At 41.8% G+C, this 7,693-nt stretch overlaps 1 long non-coding RNA gene across 1 annotated transcript; it reads right to left on the bottom strand.

The window, feature by feature from the left end:
* Positions 1-3,585: 3,585 nt before the first annotated feature.
* Positions 3,586-7,366, bottom strand: LOC105282431. The gene is made up of 2 exons (XR_002193516.2): positions 6,889-7,366; positions 3,586-6,192 (listed from the first exon to the last, which is right to left on the bottom strand). It is a non-coding gene; the product is annotated as an uncharacterized LOC105282431 (long non-coding RNA).
* Between the last annotated feature and the right edge of the window lie 327 nt (positions 7,367-7,693).

The raw sequence follows: 7,693 nt of genomic DNA on the forward strand, positions 1-7,693 counted from the left end.
TTTCTTCTAAACCGGTGGGCTATTCACGTCTTTGACAAAGATGTCTTCAGGGTGGGTAACCCGAACGCAGCTACAGATGGGAGACCGTAGGCGTTTTAAAGTCTTTCGGAGGGTTTGTTATTTCCGCTTATATAAACAATGCACAATCTTGTAATTCAATTAATAATTTCGATTCTTGCACGGATCTTTATTATTATATTATATTATAATAGCAACCGTTCATATATATTTAACTTGGAATCTTAGTGTTTATGCATTTGTAAAATTTAATCCAAAAATTCTCATTTCAATTTTTAAAACTTTAGTTTCTGATTTAAAGACATTTATTTGAAGATTAAACAATATCATAAAAATATGTAAAAGCATGAAATAATTTTCATTACAACTGGCAGTGAGATTATTATTGTTTGTTACAATCTGAGTTTTGATAAAGCTGTTCCTCACAGAATGGCAACACAAAGTACTTCGCAACCTTTTTGTTCGTCGTAACTTTCGCCGTGTGGGTCTCTTCGTTCTAGACCTCACATGCGGAGCCCAGGCCTCTTCTCGGTTTCTTTCGTCCTCATCGCACTCTCCGCCTTTCTCTTTTCGTCTACTCGATTTTTTCTTTTATTCTCGACACACGAAATCTGCCGGGAGAGACTTACTCTTTTTAAGCAACAAACCACGCGAACAAACAGATGTCACGAGCCGCTTGAGACACGTTGTCACCGCAAAGCTAAGTGCCGCTTTGCTCTTTTCTTATGCGACTCATTTACGTTCGCTCATTACTATCATGTGTGAAAGTGGACTTTATAATGCTATCGACACGTTTCTTGCTCGCATTTTTAAGCGACAAGCAAAAGAAAGAAAAGAAAGGTTTCATTTAAATTATTAGTATTCTATCTATATTATATTATTATCTATTAGTATTCTATCTATATTATTTATAATAAAATATATATTATATATATTATAAATTTAAAATATATATTATGAATTTAATTTATTATTTATCACCTTTATTCGTTGATAAATAAGCATAAATCGTTCACATTTATTCTAGCAAGTTTATTTATTTGTGATAAAATCGTGCAGAGTCGATAAAATCCTAATAAGATGTTGAGACTCGATCAACCGTAAGTGCATCGACAAGACACATCGACGTGCCAAAGGCTAAAAAGCAAGGCATTAAACGCAAGAACGAGATGACGTTCGGCTTCTCGCATCGGAAGAATGCGCGAGTGACTTTGATCTCTGTTTGGAACCGGATACACTCGTTACGAGTCGCTCTTCTTCTCCACCGTCCTCTCTTTCTTTTTCTCTCTTTCTTCCTCTCTTTTCAAAACTAACGGACGATCGGCAGCAAGTGCATTCACACGCAGATAACGAACGTACTAGTAGAGTATAAGCGAGTGCGTCAGATTCGTATTGTGAGACTCATTCAAGCTAATAATAGTGAAGCATGAATCGCCCAGCGCGAGTGATATGTTTTTTATCGCCGCGTACGCGTGCTCTCGTTTATGCGAGTACATGCACGCACACGTTCGTTGCATAATGTAACGTTTATCCTATTATCTTTCGAAGGATTTACGAAATTTTCACTTTTATCTTTATTGCGTTAAAGCGAAAGCATGCTAGCACTTTCATATTTGCACGAGCACATGATACGCGACATTGTGATGACATAGGTACATGTGAACTTATCACTAACTGATAAAACTAACATTAGATTGTAACATGTGACATTATCCTTGAAATAATAATTATTTCTGTGTTAAAATAATACAGAATACTTGTATGCTACTCACGAGGAATTACACTACTGCATTATATATTTTTACATCTTAATTTGTTATTACACATGTATCGTATATTTATTTATACGTTATTTGTAATATCAGCTGTAAAAAGATGAATTATCATTATTTGTTTTTTAATCTCATATGGGATTAAATAAGAACTATCCAAATCAGTGAAGTAATCTCAGGCACAGAGTGACACTATTAGAGAAAAAAAGACCCGTTACTTCATCGTTACATCATCGCTTGCGTCAAGCTTCGATCACTGAAATAAACACCTCTCACACCATCACAGTTTCCTCGATAGAACGATTAAACGCCCTCCTCCTCAGATCTTCTCCGCAGTTCCGACGCTCAACGCAACCGCGAAACCGATTCAATCCCTAAAGTTAATGCAACTCGGTGTGGGTCATGTATACGTTGCACCCCAAGATCGAAGTCGTTCAGTACATCCAGAACGCCGAATAAATATCCAAATACATATCGTCGTATTCCGAGAAGCAAATACAGCTATGCGGTTTTCTCCAAATAGAGCAAATGGAATTTTCCCTTCGATTTGATCCTAACTCGGTAGGGTTCCCGTGAAAAATAGAATACTGCGAAACAGCAGTAGAAAAATTACATGTGGATACATTATTCAAAACTAGAATCACCATCACATGTTTATGTGGCAAACAAATATAACAAAAAACATATATTAAAAGGGAAACTTTTAATGCGTGCGAGATAACTCGAAATCCAGCAGCGTCCGTGTTGTGCACATAAAAAATTCACATCCACGTTTCATTTATTCATTCACTCGTCGCAAATACACGCGTACGTCCCTCTGTGCGTCGAGGGAAGCCGCCGCCGTTATCCTTGATAATCGACCGCAGCTGCGTTATCCGGACAATTCCAGGCCACGCAGCGCAGTCGACGTGGTGCAATTCCGTATCAGACGGCCGGCATTAACCGAGAAACATCTCCCTGCAGTCAATGCTGCACGACACCGACGGGGGCCGATTGCATCGGCTGTACCTCGATCCCCCTCCCTTTCGTCGACCCCGTGCCACGGTCTCGGCCCGACGACTGCATACCGAGCTGCATTAATGCTCGCTGCACTACGAACGAATTCCCGTGACGCACGCGGTGGACTTCTTGAGTTTCCTCTCGAAGCTGCGAGCCGCGCCGAGTCCGAGAGGCGGAATCGCGTCTTGCGAAATCGCCTGAGGAGCCGCAGTGCGCTCCGTTGCATGTGTAATGTTCGCCGAGGCCCCCCTAAGGTCCCCCTAAGGCCCTCCTCATCCTCGTTTCATCCGCTCGGTCCAGCAAGTGTAACGCGATTCGCCACGCGAAGGATAAACTCCTCGGCCGGCGTCCTTCGGCGCGGTGGTTCTCGCGGTCGCGGTTTTCAGCCCGTTTCCCCGAACACCGCAGATTACTGCCCCTCGAGATTGCACGGTGGATTTGCGGGCGAAAAAGACCAATTCACGAAAAGGGACTTTCGCGGAAGGCAACCCCTCGGTCGCTATGTGCACGCGCAATGTTGCGCGAAACGCTCGTGGGTTCGTCGTCCTCATCGCGTGGAAATTGAGAGGTTTTTGACGAATACAAACTGCAAAGGCTTAAGGAACGATGAAATGAAAAATACTATATAAAAAAATAATGATATAAATATGTCAAGAGCACAAACAAGTGCGGAGTTAATTGTTTTGGCCGGAGTAGGTAATAGTGTCAGATTTGCGAGATCGGATCGATAAGTCGAAATCGCGGACGAATCGATGTAGAAACCGAAAGCGAGTTTTCTGTTTGTTCAATTTCATTCTTTTTTTTTCTTTTGTTAATTGTGTTAAGTCGGAACTCTTTGTAAATACATCAGTCTTATACCTACTATCTATAAGTGTCATCATTGCCCTCAGAGGATCTATCCTAATTAAATCGATATTATAAAACGATAACTCTCTTGCTGCAACTTTACGTTAATTAAAGAATTCCTACGACGTGTATGTGTGTGTACAGAATCGATGACTCATTAAAAGTTTCTATTATATGATAGTATGCATTTTGGTTAAAGCAAGCAGAATTTCTAATTATCATAGAACTGGATATTTTATAACTATAATAGAACGTTTGATAGACTGTACTATAATCTGGTAATTCCTAAGAGAATTCTAATTCGTCCATTTTTCAATAGACAGACTGACTGAGCCTATCAGATTTCTAATTAATGCAACCAGATTTTTTTCAGTGTATGTACACACACAGTAACGTAAATCGATGTATTTCCAATCAGACGTTACGGTAACTTTCTCCCTTATCTTCAACTTCTCTAGATTTCTTAAAGGATTTCTTGAAGGAAATCTTGGCAATCCCATATAATTGCAACTATATTACGCAACAAGTTTTTATAATCGCGCGATCAGCTTCCTTCACCAAACAAGAGATTTACCGCTATGATTGGTCGATCGGTCATAACGAATTGATCGAACTAGGTTTCGATCTTACAGCGAGCTCCGTCAGCGGACATTATCGTGGCAAATTATCGAAACGCGGCGCGCCGCTCCGCGAAGTTTCCGAGGTAGAAACAATCCGTAACTGTGGCGAGCTGCGAAACTATTACTCCGCAGCTACAGAAACTGTCGTTCTGAGTGCCACGAAATTCACCGCAGGAGACGCGCAACATCGTGCTGCGAACCGAATTGGCCGGCAGAAATTCGCAGCGCGAGTCCACGCGGTAATTGCGACGAACTTGGCAACTGCTTTTATTGAAAAATGGGAACTTGCAAAAACTCTTCACGCAAGATATATCGCGAATACAATAGACCTTTCCCAGTTGCGGAACAACTATCGTATCCGTCCGTGCGGATATCTCTGCTTGTTCCATTATTAATCCAAGATGTTCTTCTTGGACACGTTTTTCAAAATACCTATTGCGCTCAACCACCTAATTCAATCCCGTTTCTCGGCAATAACGTTCTTGCTGCTCCTCAGCTTCCGCGAACCGCAGTGGCATCGTTTCCAATCAGAACAGGCGTTATTACGCGTTTCCGCCGAGATTTTTTTGCAAAGTCGTATATCGCGGACAGCCAAGTGCCGTTATCGTGGAACCAGATCGCGCACTGATCGCGTTTTCCCGGCGATCAGTCGATGATCGTGTTCTGCTAATGATTTCTCGTACACGGCGACGAACCGATCGGCGGGCTTTATTTTTGCGGTCTTCCAAAGCCGCGTAAGAAGCGCGCATTTGCGGAATTATCGTCGATCACGTTGCGTTTGGCACACCGCGAATTTCACAGTCCCGTAACGCTAATCGCATCCTTTCATCCGTGATCCACGCGAAGCGAACTGGCAGCGACGTCGCGGACCGCGAGGAGGTAATTGCAGCCCCTTGTGTAGTGCTTCAAAGAGAACCTCGCGCTATCTCGCACCACCGCTATCACGCAAGATTACGCGCTGTTACCACAATAGAGCGCGTTATCCATCGTGCCTCCTCGACACAATTTTAAGAGGCACGCCATCATTACTGCGAATCACAAGAGCGATCGTTGCGTCAAACGTGGATTTCTGAAATGTTGGAGTATATTGAATACTCTGAAAGTTCAGTTTTTTTTTGGTCATTTTTATCATCTCACTCTCAATTTTTTCAATTTCCGTGATTTTGTAACTAATTTTAAAACTGGCTGCCGCGTGCACGAGCAAAGCGACGTGAGCTGTTTAAACTTCGAGACGAGGATTTCGACGTAATTTGCGAGGAATCTCAGCTTACGCTAATAACCCGAGGATTACGACAGCTCGAGGAGAGAATATCCTTAAGAAACTGGCAGGAGGGCGCGAGCCTCCTCGCTTTAATATTCGCGAATCATGAATTATAGTTTGGAAGGATAATACAGAATTATTCTGACAGTCCAATCTAGCGTCCTAACGAAGCGTGATGGTAGATTATATTCGAATCCGAACATGTATTATCCATTGTATAAACTCACAAGATGGCCCGTGAGATTCTAAATATTTACCAGATTTTAAAAGCCAACATTTTTTTGAGCTCGTGGTCTAAGAGATAACAATTATCACACGGAGCCTGAGAACGTCAGGAAAAGTCGGAAAAGCACGACAGCCGCGCTGATGTATACGCGGAGCTGCAATTCCGCGAAAAACCGCGGTGGAAAAATAATGCGAAAGAGCCGAGGAACCGTGAGGGAAATGAACACGGATGTGCAAGCATCAAGCAATGGACAGAGACAAATGAGGCGCGTTGCGTGCCGCGAGATAAATTGAATTAACATATTAACAGACGATGAATAAAAAGCGCTGCGCGCCATTCAACTCACGTTTCGTCTCTTCCTCGCTGTATCGTATGGAATTAAAGAGAAAAAGAGCCGAGGAGCCAGAAGCGTCGTAAAATGTCCAGAATTCTCTCGATTCCTCCCGGTGACTGCAATTAATTATGAAATAATCATTCCAAAAAATCGCATTTTTATTTTTTATAAAGGTCAATCAATACATGATGGATTCTAGAATGATATAAGTTCAAGATCGCTAGTGTTTTCTAAGAAATTTTATGTAGAGACGAACGAAAAGAGCTACTTAAGTAAGTCACTAATGAGATATTCGTATGACTCAGCTCGCGTAATTAGCAAATTTCGTCTTTGAGTCTATTCAGTTCGTGATGGTGATTCAGAAGAATCCCGAACGATACATTTAATGGGGTGTCGTGTAGGTACGCGCGAGTTACGCGGTCAATTGGAATCTAAATCGAGCGTAATAAGCCATCGTTCCAAGTAATGCGAGCCCTGATCTCGTGAGAAGAAGGAAGCCCTTAATCGGCTCTCATTAATTTAATCTCGAATTAATGACACGGAGAACGGAGCTTGTATATACTTTGCTCCAAGAGGAAAACAGCCAAGTAGTTTTCATCGCGCGAAAAGAAAGAGCGTAAGCGCCGATCCGTTTGACGGATTCTTGGCACGCGGCTGAATGAGCAAGAAGGCGGAAAAATCTCACGAATCACTCATAATTTGCCTCAGGGGCAAATATTATAAGGGGGTCTGGTGGGTTTTAGGCTAGACAAAGCGAGTTTCACCGCGTGATAGTGATCGTGGATTTGCTTAGGCAAACCTAACCTACGAACCTACGACAGAGATCACAACGGATCCATGCGACACATCCGACAAGTAATTGCACAAATGGAGATACGCGTCACTAGCGAGTCTGTTTCACCATCGGTCCTGGTTAACACGATTGAAAATCACCATGCACACACAATGTTTGACTTTTCGAATCGGAGCATCGACGCGCGCGAACCGTACAGCATCGATCCTTTCGATCGCGCTGGCGCGGCAAGACTGACCGGCATGGATCGAGATCGTGATCGAGGGACAACGACCAGGGACGGCACAACGAAGGGTTCGCCAAGAGATCATCATTCATCTCGTCGCACGTCTCATTCGTACATAATACATAACTAAGGAAAACTATTTGAACTGATTTTGTTAATCCTGATATTGAAATTTAATGAAACTGCGAAAATATAAATAAATAATATTCAAACATGCGTGCATTGTGTATTAAATGAATGTTTTACGAAATATTATTTTCGAGGTAATTTACAAAATTATGTATAAGGATAGAATGTGTTTATAAAATGTTAATAAAATATGTACAAAATATAATATAATCTATAGTTTTGCAACTCAATCGTTAAATCTTAACTAGAAATATTATCAAAACATTTATGTCCACTTTTACATGTAAGAGAGTATTTAATCTTCACGATTAGCTATTCTAACAGCGAGAAATAGAAGAATCCACCACGTTTATCGCAGCGTTGATTTATTACACGCGAACTCTACCCCTTTTCTATGCTGCTGCGTAAATTTGCAGTTCGTGACTTGTATTACACATGAAAGATATGCACGACGACGGAAGAGAAAACC

Source organism: Ooceraea biroi, chromosome 7, assembly GCF_003672135.1.
Source record: "Ooceraea biroi isolate clonal line C1 chromosome 7, Obir_v5.4, whole genome shotgun sequence".
Taxonomy (NCBI): Eukaryota; Metazoa; Arthropoda; class Insecta; order Hymenoptera; family Formicidae; genus Ooceraea; species Ooceraea biroi.